General features: G+C 31.7%; 1 long non-coding RNA gene across 1 annotated transcript; it reads right to left on the reverse strand.

Moving 5' to 3' along the window:
- Positions 1 to 1,971: 1,971 nt before the first annotated feature.
- LOC143068062 (uncharacterized) lies at positions 1,972 to 15,629 on the reverse strand. The gene is made up of 6 exons (XR_012976104.1): positions 15,518 to 15,629; positions 13,719 to 14,061; positions 12,906 to 12,938; positions 10,958 to 11,064; positions 9,404 to 9,477; positions 1,972 to 8,328 (listed from the first exon to the last, which is right to left on the reverse strand). It is a non-coding gene; the product is annotated as an uncharacterized LOC143068062 (long non-coding RNA).
- Positions 15,630 to 16,338: the final 709 nt, after the last annotated feature.

The following is a 16,338-nucleotide window of genomic DNA, read 5'->3' on the forward strand; positions in this document are numbered from 1 at the left end:
TTCAGTTGTCGTCGTTTGCTGTTGGATGCCTATATAAGTTTTGTTTTTTTCGAGTTTTGCTGTTAGTCGTTACTTTTTTTCGTAAGAATTGTTTTACAAATGTGATTTTAGGGTCTCTAATAGCTGACTATGCGGATTTGGCTTGTCTCTTGCTGAAGGCCTTTCGGTGACGTCTATGTCATTTGGTCTCTGGTGAAGAGTCTCATTCGCAATCATACCACATTTTGTCTTTCGATTGCATGTCACTTGAATATAATTCTAATATTGCAGACGTATGAGTCTTGTTGATTTTCTTAAAAGCTCAAATAAAACTGTTACGGCAATTGTAAAAGAGGAAATCAAGAACTTATGCGATGTACTTTACCTGGGTAAATGTCTTCAGAAAACAACCCTAACGAAAATTTGAAGTGTCCATCAATCTAAGCCTATATAACCCATTTATCCTTTTTGATAATACCAGAAGATCGATTTTGTCATATGAAGAGAAAAAAAGCTAACCAAAAAGTAAAATCACAAAAATACAGAACTCCGAGGAAAATTCAAAACAGAGAGTCCATAATCAAATGGCAAAATCAAAAGCTAAAAAAATCATCACACGAACAAATAACAACTGGCATATTTTTGACTTGGTACAGGCATTTCTAAGAAATGGTGGATTAAACCTGCCTGGTTTTTAAACTAAACAATCCCCTTCCTTTATCTGAAAAAAATCCATTATATCGACAATGATGTGTGAACAAAAACAAAACATGATAGGTATAAAGTTCAAAAATAGGGGTGCATTAGTCTATATTATGTTATTATCTTAATCACTATGAAACAAAAACAAATATACAACAAACATTTACCATAGCACAATAACGGATAATATATCAGTCTAGAGCCATGTCATATGAGACAAAGAAACTCAAAAAGGCACGAAGACAAAGCTTAATATCAGAAATGAATACAAAAATTAGCATAGAAAATTGACGGGATGTATAAAAAATAAGTTCATCGCAAGATACCAAGACCTTGTTGATAATTATTCCGTGCCAACTTCACAAACAGTACATAATGGTCTTAAAGTATAGACTCTAGTATTGATTTTATAATCTTAATCACTACAAATCAAACAAATTTGTCAACAAAGAAAAAAAGAGGTCATAAAAACAAAGTACCTAAACATAAAAGTAGAATCACAAAAATACTGAACTCCTAGGAAAATTCAAAACAGTCAGTCCCTAATCAAGTGGCAAAATTAAAAGTTCAAACACATCAAACAAATGGTTAACAACTATCTAATTCCTGACTTGGTACCAGCATTTTTTATGTAGAAAATGATGGATTATACCAGGTTTTATATCAAGCTTACTTATATTATCTCACTTTAATGATAGTCGCATCAAACTCCATTATATTTACAACTATGTGTGAACGAAGCAAACAGACATAATTTACAGCTAAAAATGTCAAAAGTAGGGTTACAGCAGTCAACATGGTGTTACAATTGTTATCACTATAAAAACAAACAAATATGTAAAACAAAAAAAATAAAACGAAAGACAAGAATGCCAAAATTTACCAGAGCACAATAACACAATAACGGGATGCATAAGTACAGAACCGAGTCAAAAATATTTTACCAAAAATAGCCTTAACAGTAAGGATAATAATTTACAAAGAAAAATAAAAGAACACAATAACATGTAAATAAGATGATAAACAACGTCATACCTAGAATCTATACTTTAAGACCACCGTGTTTTGTTTGTGATGTTGACACGGAGTATTTATCAACACGGTCTTGGTATCTTCCGTTTGACTTTATTTTAGAAAAGGGACGAGAAGTTCTGAGCTTGCTCAGACACTGGTGACGTTTATGTTTTGCGATTATTGAAATGCAAGATTGAATTCTTTTTGTTTCGTTGTTTTATAAGTCTTTAAAATAACTATTTTTGAGTATAATGACCAATTATAGCCAAAATAAAATTGGATCTGAATAATTTATTACAATATGATGCATGAAAGATGAAATGAAGGTAATTGCAGCCAACATAATGTCACATTAATTAAAAACAATGATGAAACTAAAGTCATGGTTAATGCTTCTATGGAGTTGTATCTAAAAATCTCAGAATATCTGGTATATTATCTTGTACCTGGGAAGAGCTTAGAACACTAGATGGAGATAAACTCTGTGATGGATGAATAGATGAACCTTGGTTGTAGTATTCACTTGTATCTAATTCCGAAGAAGTCAAAAATAATGTAGAAAGATGTAAATTTGTCACTGAAATATCCAAACTAAAAGTCCTAATAAAATTGTCTACTGTTTCTGTTATAAAAATGTCAGGTATGCTTTTGAACGATGTTTCCAATATTTCAGTTATAATTATCTTGCTTAAGAAAGTTTTATTGTTCTCAAGATCTGATTGATTTGCTGAACTTAATACTTCTTCAGAAAGTTCTGCATTTGTATTTTCTGAACCATCAACCACCATGGTTTTATTGATTTTATGCTCGTATGTAGAGCTTTTTGTTGTAGTTGAACTAGGAGATAACTCATTATTCATCCAATATGTATCATTAACGTCAGTTTGTTTAGTTGACACACCATCGACGATGCTTTGTTTCGAAGCGGACACATTTGACATTATGTTGTCTATCCCTATATTTGAAGATGGTTGTGTTGTAGTTTTAAAGAAATCCAATTCCTCACTTTTGCTGAATAGGAAGTTTTCTGCGCTTGATGATATATCGTGTTGTTCACTTTTTTCAGTAGATAATGTACTATTTAGCAAAGATATGTCCATTGCCATATTTTCTTGTATTTCAGACGTAGATGAATGATTTATAATTTGAATTACTTCCCTTGTTATAGAACTAAGATAGGTAGGATATAAGCTGCTATGTGTGTCATAAAAGGCATTAGGCAAAATATCAGGAATGTTGAGTATAGAAGATGTTACTACGTCTTGCGTTGGTGTTTTCTGAGAAATAATGCCATTTTTTGCCAATTTGGAAGACGAAATGTTTTTCTCAATAGCAGATGTAGATTTAATCGTAAGTTGAGGTCTACTTGCTGTAGACATATTGATGTAATTAGATAACACAACATCCGATGGTCTGATAGATGAATAATAAACGGAAGCAGTTTGCGATTTCTGTTGTATCTGATCATCTACGTTCACTGCAAACACGGAGATTAAGGACAACGAACTTTCTTGCACATTTTGTATTTGTGATGGTGTAATTAAATGCATGTTAATTTCATTGAATTCAGTTTTAAAGATTTCCTCCTTTTGAACCGAAGACTGGAAAGCATCAGATGGCAGCTTCATAGATTCTACCTTTAACGTTTGTTCAAATGGAGTCTTGTTTGGTATATTTCCATTTGTTAAGAGTTGCATATTGCTAGTTATGGAGCTTGAAGCCATAACATCATTACTGTACGTATAATGATCAGTAGGAATATGAGAAATGTTATCCTTCGTAATGGAAGAAAAATATCTTTTATCGGGTGACATTTGAATCTTTGAAACTATTGTGCCCTCTATTATTTGGTCAATCGAATTCATCATTGAAAGAGGTTCACTAGGAAAATCAGACGAAGATATCATATAACTTCTAATTGAAGGTATGTTGTCATACTGCGATGCTACGACAAAGTTAGATGATGTATTGTCTACGGGATTCCTTTCAGCTAACTTTGTTGATTTTAAAATAAACTCAGTAGATTGGTTTCCTTCTAATATTGACTCTCCTTTGTTCAATGTTATTGAGGTAGCTTCAACATAATTAAAATCGGATTGTAAATTCTTCTCAGTTGAAAAAGCTGTGTCAGCAATCGTTCGTGTAGTTTTAAAATCTTTATCAGATACATGTGATGTTGTAGGTGACTCACTAGGAAAGAGTTGATCCATTGCATATGCTGTTTGAAATTTACTTTGTATCAATGATGTAAATGTCTTCTCAAAAGTTTGAAATTTGGATTCAAGTTTTTCTTTTTTTATAAGAGATGAAGAGGAAACATCAGCTATGTCTGTTTCTTCGTTGATACTGAATGTAGTATATAAGTCTATATTTGAGGGATTGTAGAACGACGGTGTTGACACAACAGGTTGAAGAATATTTGCTTCTGATAATAACATGTCCGCAAACAATAAACTATACTTTTCAGAATTAGTCCATGATAGATCAACTGCAGCGGATTGTGTATTCGATGATTCCTTTTTTTCTATAGAAGAATGTGAAATTAAGACATTGGAAGAAACGTGTTCCTCAGAAAGTAATGATATATCAACAGGTTCAATAAGAACCCATTCCTCAGAGATGGGTTCATCAACAACTGTCATTGGGGGCATTGGTCCATACAAAGAACCAGCCGTGCTAATTGTCGAAGCAGTTGACGAATTATAGATTGAACTGTTCGATATGGGCAATGAGAAGGTATTTGAAGTGTTATTTTCAGCGTGTCCGATTAAAACTGAAGCAATGATTTCAGTTGAAAGTAAAGTACTATCAAAATGGTCAGTTATTCCAGATTCCTGCTGTGATAATAAGTCTATAAAACTTGTCACAGAAGCCAACTCTGCACTGTCGATTGAAGTCTTTAGATTTGTCAATGAAGGCTGTTCTTCAACATATGATGTAAGTACATTAGTAATGACTTCAGGCACTGGCTTAGTTTCTGACAAAAAGAGTTTAGAACTGTTTCTATTTAGAGATTCAAATATTACACTTCGAGTTGCAAATAATTCATCTATATTTGTAGTAGCTTTCAGCACAGTTGTTGGTTCAATATACATGTTTATCGGCTTGTCAATACTTGTTTTGTGTGACAATATATTGGTAAATGATTTTGATAGTGTTGTATTAACAGTTTTATAGAGAGAAAAGTCTACTTCATTATTTTGAAGGATGGAACTTTCTACAGCTAAAGTTGTCATTGAATCCACAATAGATGTATTTTCTTGTACTTGAGATTGAAGTTGTAAATTGAATACAACTTTCGTTGCTGCTGAACTGTCCACTGATTCAAAAGTAAGGGATTTTGTATGTTGATTATCAAGAGAAATGAGAGAATGCTGAGATTCGCTCTCTCTACTTGACATCATATCTAGTTGTTTTGAAATTATTTGAGATGAAATCATTTGTTCTTTTTGCGGGGTTATTATCAATTTAGAAGAATACGAGTCATCTACTGGTAATATAATCCAAGTTTCATTTATAAATATTTCGTTTTCTATTTCGGGTTTCAGTTTTGTTACATACAGTTTTTCTGTTATCGGGTTATTGGTTATATTTGGTTGTATACCATATAAGGAGTTCGATATTGACGATGTGTCTGTTACTGAAACATGTTCATCTATTGCAGATGATATTAAAGATGAACCGATATTTCTCATGATGTCAGACGAATCTGAATACTCAGCTGAAAACGTATAAATAGTAGATGAAAATTCAACTTCAGAAGAAACATGCTTCACCAATGTAAAGGACTGTTCTGTCATAGTAGAAAACGTGGGTTGCGATGATTGAAGATACCGATGATCGTTTGGTGGATCCGGACTGAAACTATAGAATTTGTCAATTGCTATTGAGGTTCGGTTTTCGGATAACAAAGTATCGGGTGAAACATATACATATGAGCCATAAGCAACTTCTGTTGATGATGATGGTCTTAGTTCTTGGGTAGAATTAGAAGTATTCTTATCTGAAAATGGCATTGTGGATTCAGTCTCATACATTGCACTTAACTCATATAAACGCATTGCACTATCTTGTTTATATTCATTACTAGATTGGAAAGCGATAGACGTTTCACTAACGACTTGTTGCATATATCTGAGATAAGTAGATTCGTGAAAAGGAAATTCCGATGTAGAACTTCCTGTTTCTGTCATAGAACCGACATATGGCATTGATGACTTTTCAAAAGTTTGTTCCATTTTTGTAACTAAGTCGGGTTTTAAGCTTTGTTGATTAACATCGACAAAAGTTGTTTCTAGATTTATTGTTGTTGATACTGATGCGTATGTATCGGAGCTGTACAATATTGTCAATGGCGAAGATGGATCAGTGAAAATAGATGTTGTTGACAAATACCGACCTGTTTTATTCAAAGGTAAAGCTGATTGACTTATATACTTTGTGGTTGAATTTGTTATGCGTTCTAGCAAACTGCTCGTTAACCCCTCTACGGAGGATGGCTCTACCGTAGAACTTACACGTTTATCAACTGATGCGACTGTATGCATGATATTGTCTGCTGTCAATGACATTGTTTTATCAGGTGATATGTTTGTACTACTTACTGACGCTTTTCTAAATTCGTCACCATCTAAAGTAAGTTTACTACTTATGAAATCAAAGTTATCTGAAGTATTTACATTTACTGGTGTGTTTAAAAGTGATAGAGATGAGAGCATTGTCAATTGTGAGCTTCCTCCTGAATACATTGCTGTAGTCGTATGAAATTGTAAATCAGGTCGAGTTTGATTAAATGTTCGTGTTACATTATCCGAATACACTTGAATATTATTGTTAATTGTCTCTGTGACATGAGCTGTCTTTGATGATATGATATCTTCTGAGTGACCTGAACCAGAAAAAGAAGACTGATACTGTGTAGAAAAATTGTTTAATTCTTCTAATCCAACTTTACTCTGATCTCTGGCGCTTGAAGTATCAACATAAACCTGACTCGCATCAATTTTTCGATAATCTTTTAGAGGCATACTAAATACACTGCTATCAGAAGTAAACATTAGAGTACTGGTAACAACCATGTCAGGTGTAATATATAATTTTGTTGCATGCGCAGAATTCAAACTATGTGTTTCAGATTCCATATACTCTAATTGGTACTTTTCGGTGTGAAGAAAGTCATTGGACAATTTATCAGACACTATTGATGTAAGAATGGTATCGGAATAAGTAGTTTCGTGAGACATTTTGAACCTCCTAGTAGATAATTCCGTTGAATATAGCATCGTTAAACCGGTTTTGATTTTTGATTTAGAAATTTCATCATTAAATAAATGGACAGTTGTTATTTCATTATCTGCATAGCTAGATACAAAAGAATTCAAAACCGATGAAGATTGAATATATGTTTTTGGCCCCACATATTCAGAAATGTAAGATGAGGATGGTTCATTTTTTGTTGATTCTATAATACGTTGTGGAGACATTATTTCTTTCTCTTTTAAAGAGGACAAATTATCAAGAGACGAGAATGGTTCAATTTCTGTTGATTCTATAATACGTTGTGAAGACATTATTTCTTTCTCTTTTAAAGAGGAAAGATTTTCAAGATACGATGATGGTCCAGTTTCTGTTGACTCTATAATATTTTGTGAAGACATTATATTTTTCGCTTTTAAAGATGAAAGATTTTCAAGAGATGAGGTTGGTTCAGTTTCTGTTGATTCTATAATACGTTGTGAAGACACTATTTCTTTAACTTTTAAAGATGACAAATTATCAAGAGACGATGATGGTTCAGTTTCTGTAGATTCTATAATACGTTGTGAAGACATTATTTCTTTCTCTTTTAAAGGAGACAAATTATCAAGAGACAGGGATGGTTCAATTTCTGTTGATTCTATAATACGTTGTGAAAACATTATTTCTTTCTCTTTGAAAGAGGACAAATTTTCAAGAGACGAGGATTGTCCAGTTTCTGTTGATTCTATAACATTTTGTAAAGACATTGTTTTTTTCTCTTTTAAAGGGGACATACCAAGAGACGCGGATGGTTCAATTTTTGTTGATTCTAAATTACGTTGTGAAGACATTATTTCTCTCTTTTTTAAAGAGGTCAAATTATCAAGAGACGCGAATGGTTCAATTTCTGTTGATTCTATAATATTTTTTGAAGACATTATTTCTTTCTCTTTTAAAGAGGACAAACCCAGAGACGAGGATGATTCAATTTCTGTTGATTCTATAATACGTTGTGAAGACATTACTTCTTTCACTTTTATAGAGGAAAAATTATCAAGAGACGGGGATGGTTCAATCTCTGTTGATTCTATTATACGTTGTGAAGACATTATTTCTTTCTCTTTTAAAGAGGACTGTATATACCTAGTTAAGAGATTTTCTGTTAATGTCTTCTCCGTCCACATCTTGAACTGGCTACTGTATTTTATTCTGTATCTTGGCTCCACTTCTTTGAAATTTAAAATAGTTGTTTCATCTATTCTTAGTGGATTCCATGGTCCTTCTCGTGTGATCATATTTTGTAAATGATTTTTAAACTGCCCTAATATAGTTTCCATATTAACTTCTGAATATATCTTTGAGCCTAATCTAAATCTAACCTTTACACTGCCAGGTCTGTAATTCAAAACATTTAAAAGATAATTAGCTTGTGTGTAAACTGAATTAAGTTTTGAAATGATTTTTGCATATTATTTCTTATGATTTACATTAAACTGAAATTGCAATGATGGATTTAAGCACAAGGTTGTAAGATATTGCTTTATGTGTTCCTTATTTCTCTATTTCCACAACTCATTACTTGAGTTTTGGAACAACTAAAAGAAATACCAATTTAACAGTACATAAGATATGTTCTCAGCTATTGATGTGAAATGGTTCAAATGAAGTTGTTTTTCCAGTATATTAAATACCAAATATTTTAGTATTATAAAAAAGAAGATGTGGTATGATTGCCAATGAGACAACTATCCACAAAAGACCAAAATGACAAGAAATTAACAACTATAGGTCACCGTACGGCCTTCAACAATGAGCAAAGCCCATACCGCATAGTCAGCCATAAAAAGGCCGCGATTAGATAATGTAAAACAATTCAAACGAGAAAACTAACGGCCTTATTTATGTAAAAAAACTTTACTAAAATACGATGTTGCTCTGTATTGTCTTCATTTGAAATAACATTCCTTTAAAAAGTGCTATGCAAGCGGTGACACACAGCCTTGTGTTGAAAACAACAGCAAAACCTTGAATACTTGACGCATAGATTACCATATGTATGCGATACTCTTCTTCAGTAAAATAACGTTGAATTGACAACTAACAAGTTCATTGTAAATAGATATGATACTATGACAACTGTGTTTTCTGTCTCTTTTCTCTTTTTGCTATTCTATATTGGAATATGACTGTATTATTATAAACAAGATTTGTATTTGCTGACCAACTGTTGTTAAGGACATAAAAAGTTGTGCTATTTGGCAAATGCTGAAGTTTTAACCAGTTTTTGTTGCTATTTTGCTTGTTATATCGAGAAGGTATCACGAACACCGATTCAGCTACATTTGTGTTAAAGTGATCTCATAATTGTTTTAAACAGATCATGTATAAATATAAATTGTGTGTGTTTCTTGATTCAGAATTTTTTTTTAAAATTGGTCTCATCTTACTGAATAATTATTTCTTAAATTACCTGAATGACAGTACCTCACAATCTTCGTAATCGTCGATGAAAGGTGACGATGATGAGGTAAACATTGCTTTCATCTGTAAATGTCAATGCATTAATGAAGTAACTAAAAAGTTTTTTAAATATCAACTAGAATAGTATTATTTCATTATTCTTATAACACCATGCAAACAAGTATTAGATTAAATATCAAGGTGAATTCAAAAAGGGGAAAGTTCATAAAGTCTACAAAAATCAAATGCTTCACTATATAAATCGACCAATTGAACAAATTCAAAACAGCTGTCATGTTCTAAACTTGGTACATGCAATTTTCGTAGAATATGGCAGATTAAACCTGGTGTTACAGCTAACTAAACCTCCCACTAGAATGCGATTCTTTTATTTAGAGTTGTAATATATTGACCAAATTTGGAGCTGCGAAACAGACAGTATTTGTTAACGATCCAGCAGCCAAAATTGTGTGAAACAGATATTACAGACATTCAACACAACTAAATGATCTTAACAAACACATTCTGTGCGTGCCTGTTCCAAGGCCGGACCATGTAGTTTAGTTCTTGTCGTTGGTTCATGTCTGTCATATTTGTTTTTACTAACTGTTTTGTTATAAATTAGACCGTTTTTAGTTTTCAACTATATTGTACAGATGTTTTACTTTGTTTAAAGCCGTACTGTTGCCTATAAAAAAATGCTGACATCAACTACATTTGTCCTTCGGTGGATAATTGTCTTATTGGCATTAATACCAAATCTTGGATAATTGTCTTATTGGCATTAATACCAAATCTCGATTTAAGCACTTTTTTGTTTGTTTATGATTTTCGATATTCTTCTACTTTGTTATGATTTTACAACTGTTCTAATTAAATCGCCAATAGTAAATCTTTTGTAGACGAAACAATCGGGTAGTGCTATCAATTTTTAATATAGTATTATTTTAAGACTGAACTGCATCATTTGTGATAGTTTTCAAGCAAGAAAAAAGGTATTTCAACATCACTTTTCTCAAACATCATTTCTGGTCGTAAATTAGACGTATTAAAATCTTTGTTTGGTCTTTCAAATTCGCTCATTACTATCGCTTAGATTTCAAGTTAATTAGCTGTTTTAGGATACAGCAAAACCAAGTATGATATCGTGGTTGAACAACTCCTAAATAAAACAAAGTAATGACAACCGGTTGCATTTTTTATCTATTAAGCTCAAGTTTAAACTACGCCAAAACAATAAACACAAGGATAGCTATTTTTAGCATTTTAATAACTTCATTAATAAATCAAAAAGTATAAAGTATAACTAAAATTGGTAAAAGGGATTCTGAAAATTTTCATGTTCGAAGATAAAATGTTTACTATGTAAAACGTAAAATCACAAAAATACTGAATAAACTCATAATAGATACCTGGACTAAATTTTATATATACGACAGACGCGCGTTTCGTCTACAAAAGACTCATCAGTGACGCTCGAAGCCAAAAAAGTTAAAAAGGCCAAATAAAGTACGAAGTTGAAGAGCATTGAGAGGAAAATCAATTGAACTAAACATAAACTTACTGCTTCACAAAAGTCTTTTGCTAGTTTGTGAAATTGGGGACTATTAACATCTGTTAAAGCTTCAGTAAATGTTGCATTATTTAGGGTAGCTGTAGACTCGAACGTTTCTAAAAAGAAAGTACAGGAAGTATTGTAATATCAAGAGTTTTGATAAACGATTTTGTTTAGAAACATAAAAAAACTCATTTTCCGCATAGGGTATGCATGTTATTCCAACAATTAATTCACAAATTCAAAATGTAATACAGACTATCTTTCAATGATAGTGTAATAATACCTATACCTCATACATGTATTTTACAGATCTACTTAGATGCATGGATAATCAAATTATTATCCACTTATGCATTACGAATAAGTTATAGTTATTGACCAAGCAAATCGTTATATATGATTAATCTGCACGGCTAGGGTGACCCTAATTAACCCATACAACGTAGAAGTTCGGGTTAAAGGGTCATCCCTAGCCGTGCAGATCAAATCATATATACCGATTTGATTGGCCAATAACTGTTTTAACACATGACGTCATCAATCAATGTGAACATTTTGGAAATATGCGGACGATATTTCAAAATCCAAGGCTCCTAAGAAAGTTTCTTGTAGAACAAAGAAAAGGGGGAAATACGCTTTTATGTAGTTAAATGTTGGTAGGTATTAAATCATTAACTCTTTTTTTATATTTAGGCGTTTTCCTAAATTGTTACATTATTCGGAGAATTGCAATTTGATGGTAGATTGTTTTCATCGTTTTTGATTAATTCATTTACACTTTTTAATAAATTAAGATTTAGAAATTGTCGTATAGTGTAGACACCTTTCTTTTGTTGAAAACTATACTATGTGTAGCCCTCTAGAAGTAATTAATATTTGTTTGTCGTTTGATTGCTGTCTTATTGACGTATAACCTACATTAGGTATAGAATTATTGCCTTACTTTCCCTCAATAATATGCTTAGAATAAGATGAACCGAGGAAAATTGTACCTTAACATACAGCCTTTTATTAAATCTTGCGACCATGCACTTCACATCTGAACCGTTCCAAATCACTATAAAATTTCCAAATACCTGAGACAGTTTGCTATGTTATGCTTGTTAAGAAGTATCAAATTAATGCATATCTATTACACACACAATGCTTGATGCAATGCGTTTTAAGTTCTTTTATATGTATAGGCTGCTATCATACATATGGTCACGTTTCAATTTGTACTTTTGTTGATGGTCCTTTAAATCCAGTACTATATAGAGAGTTGAAATTTAACCTACATAATGTACATCGCATTATGTATCTGTGTTCACTGAGAAGTTAGGTGTGGTCGTTTCATCTGTATTTTCAAAAAAACTAAAATTTTAAGTTATAAACTTTCTTTAAGTACATTACAAATCTCTTTTACTATTTTAGTTTTGCCCTTGATACATGTATCTACTGAAACTATTATTCGTCTAGAGGTTAATGATGTCAAACATCATAGTATGTAATAGTAAGTGAGATCCCATTTATCATATCTACGTGTTAGATTGATACAGAAGCATAATGAAAAATGTGTGAAAGAGACAACAGGAATTAAAAACAAAAATTAACAGTACAACAGATCGCATTTACCTACCAAGCCTGAGCTCTTCTCTCTACGAACAAAGACCACAGAGGCAGTGTTCATTATTTAGAAACATTTTCAGATATCAAAAGTAATACTCATATTGATTAACAAATGCCCACTTCATTTGAACTATAGGTGATAGATCTCTCATAGGAAATCATATGTCTTCTCAATTTTTTTTTTATTAAATAATGGAGTGAAATATATTTAGCAGATAACATGGTGATAATTTAAAAAAAAAAAATGTCGAAAAAGCAATATGTTCATGATCAATATAAAAAACAGAAGAAAAGTCATCAAAATTTCAATACAAAATTAAGAAACCAAAAGTATTATTTTACTTACTGGACACCTTCTTTGGGAGTATTCGTTGTGACACTGAAATGACAGAGACATACAAGTAACATTTGTGAACGTCAATAAAAATTTTAACATTTTTTTCGTATTGCAGTTTTAAGAACCAAACTAAAATATTATATTTTAAATAAATGTTTGCGCGATGATTTGTAGCTTTGTCACGCATAATATCTTTTTAAGACATTAAAAAACTGAATAGCAACACCATTCATTGAACTTGTCTTTTGGAAATATTACGTCTTAAAAAATATATATATCCTGTGCAATGTATTGTTACATTAGGTCAACTTCACGGCTGTCTATCTGATACATGGATTTGGTATAACGAACCGTTGCAAAGACCCGCTACTCACAGGTCGGACGTAAAATTTCATTTGTGATCTATTCATATTAAATATTTAAACATTCCTATCTTACCTTCAAAAGTCAAAACATTATGTATATTTATAAATCATTTTTAACTTTATGTTAGAAATTATTAACTACAAATCACATGATATATTATGCAAAATAAGCCATCGTTTTTATTGACATGAAAAAACCAAAGGCATTTAGTTGATGGATAGACAAACAGTTTCGAAGTTAAAAAAGAACTCCCGTTCATAATATTTGTTTATAATGATGCATGATAGAAAAAACACTTATTACGCTATATTTTCATGTAAAGTTGTTAAACAAACATTACACAAATGATTGAAAGCGGCATCACATGTCAAATCTTTCATCCTTTTGAAATGTGTTCAGGACACAAAATATAGTTATAGAAACAAAAATATGGATTTCTAGCTTTCAAAAACTTACGTAAAACAGACAACACAACACCGGCAATAACTACTCCAATAAAACAAAGTACGAAAAATATACAAAGTATCACTCTACATGTGGACCCTCTTTTAAACTTGTCTCCAAGCTCGTAAGACGATGCTCGTTCGTCTTCCTCGTGTTTAAAAGACGGTGGACGTGAACTTATTCCTTCTGATATCACTGAATCTAAAGTATCATTTCTGTGTCCATTATAGCGAAAATATCCATGCGAATTAGGTGGTTCAAAGCTGTTTTCAATAGTACTCAATGGAACATCATTGTTGTTTCCTGCTTCATTTATACGACTGTTGCTATTATACAGGGTTGTCATATGTGGCCACTATAATAAGTAAACAATGTTTATTAATGTAAGGGGATACTACCGATATGATTTTAAAGTTGTTTTATACTTTGAAAATAATGTTAAATATATAAAAAAAAAATATGTCTAAAACAGACCCTGCTCCACATGTGCCATCCGTCGAGTTGCTAATTTAAGCATTCATACAATATTATAAATAAGATTCAAAATACGGAATTCCTTCCAAAAGAATATAACTTATTATAAAAGAGGGACGAAAGATACCAAAGGGACAGTCAAACTCATAAATCTAAAACAAACTGACAACGCCATGGCTTAAAATGAAAAAGACAAACAAACAACAGCACACACGACACAACATAGAAAACTAAAGAATAAACAACACGAACCCCACCAAAAAACTAGGGTCGATCTCAGGTGCTCCGGAAGGGTAAGCAGATCCTGCTCCACTTGCGGCACCCGTCGTGTTGCTAATGTGATAACAAATAAGTTATCGTTGCTTATGTGATAACATATATGTTATTCTATCCAAAATAAATGTTTATTTATATGCAGTCATATTAAATCCCAAAACGTAATCATCTTTAGAATTTGTTTGTTTGTTTGTGATGTTTTGTTTTATTTTAATTTTGCTACGTCATTGTCTGTTATTATAATTGGACTAGAGCTGTATCTCTCCCCCTCCTTCTCTCTCCTTTCGAATAAGTGATAAAAATATGGTTATATAATTAATAGCAACATTAATTGATTTTTTCTTACTTCTATTGCACAAAAAAATCACAACAGGTAAACACAGTCTTGTGTGAGTCAGAGTTCAATATGAAAACTGAATAGCATAATTCAATTTTGAAATGTCATTTGTATGCTTAAGGCCAAGAAAAATAACATGTAACATTCACACCCCAACACCATAAAGGTAACTAGTATATACAGTTAAACGAATTATCTATAGCCATGTTATGGAAAGTCTGCTAACTATACACTTATGCAAGTATACATATTGACACACTGATAAGATAGTTGTCAATCGTAAAAAACACTTTTTTAATTTAAGTTTTGTATCTTAATTGTGAAGTGGCATATCTAAACATCACAAGTTTCTAATATTTATATACGCCAGACAATAAATTGTTTTCTTATAAGAACTAAAAATCATTTAGGCATAGCCTTCCACACATTTCTATATTCGAACAAAAACATGATCTTTATTGACGTTTTTGACATGTTAATATCATTGCATAGGTTCTTGTTTTGTCATAAATCATAAATGACAAACTATAACAATTGTTAATTTTGTTATAAAAACATTATTTTGAAATATTTTGTTTGCATAATACTAAAATTTGATTTTAATACACATTTTAACAAAGAGAACATTGTCAAGAACTATTCATTGTTATCGTGCTGTATAAAATGGCTAAGCATTCGCTTTTTAGAATTTATCTCTCTTGTCTAACAAATAGTGCATACTGACCTCAGAATACCGTCCACGGTTCCTTCTTTCGCGTCCGTTCATTTCAATTCTTTTATTTGTAATTTAATTCAAAGAATGGTATCGAGGTGTACAAAATTAGGAAAATCCTCACACCGGTTTCCCACATGTTTAAGACATCTTTTAACTACCATTAAGTGTTCTATAATTAACATACAATATGGGCACACCTGATAAATTAGTAGGTGTTATTCCCGACATGTATATACAAAAGTAAATATTTGCTTGTGTAAGCGAACATGTATTATGAGAAGTATATAACATTGCAAACAGACAAATTTGCAAAATATTATAAAAACTGATAATTAATAATTTACATTACATGACTTGTCTTGTCATTTGATGTATCATCGTATGAAAACAAGGGAATATTCATTGGTAAAAACTACGTTATTTTATGATAAAATACAACTTAAAACAGAATCAAACGTCTCCGTTGACAATACGTATGCATTAAAATCATATAGATAGAATGGTGCATAATTTCATCATTGATCCAACGGGTTAACACATATCACTTTCGTTCCCGATTGTTAATTTTCCTGTTTTGAACGATGATGTTACTTTGTAACCTTCTAATGCTGTGTTCATTTCCGAACCGGTTTGCTATTTCAGTGATTTAGATTTCAAACAATTAAATTTATGCATTGTCGGTAAATTATAAAGTTGGAGGTTCCGTTACCACACATTTGTTAAGGACATTTATATTTGGTATTCTGTATAGTTATCTACAAATACATTATATGACGACATGTCAATAGTTACCTGCTGTAAGCTTTTTATCACCTTTGAATTTACCGAGC

Source organism: Mytilus galloprovincialis, chromosome 3 (assembly GCF_965363235.1).
Source record: "Mytilus galloprovincialis chromosome 3, xbMytGall1.hap1.1, whole genome shotgun sequence".
NCBI classification, from domain to species: Eukaryota; Metazoa; Mollusca; class Bivalvia; order Mytilida; family Mytilidae; genus Mytilus; species Mytilus galloprovincialis.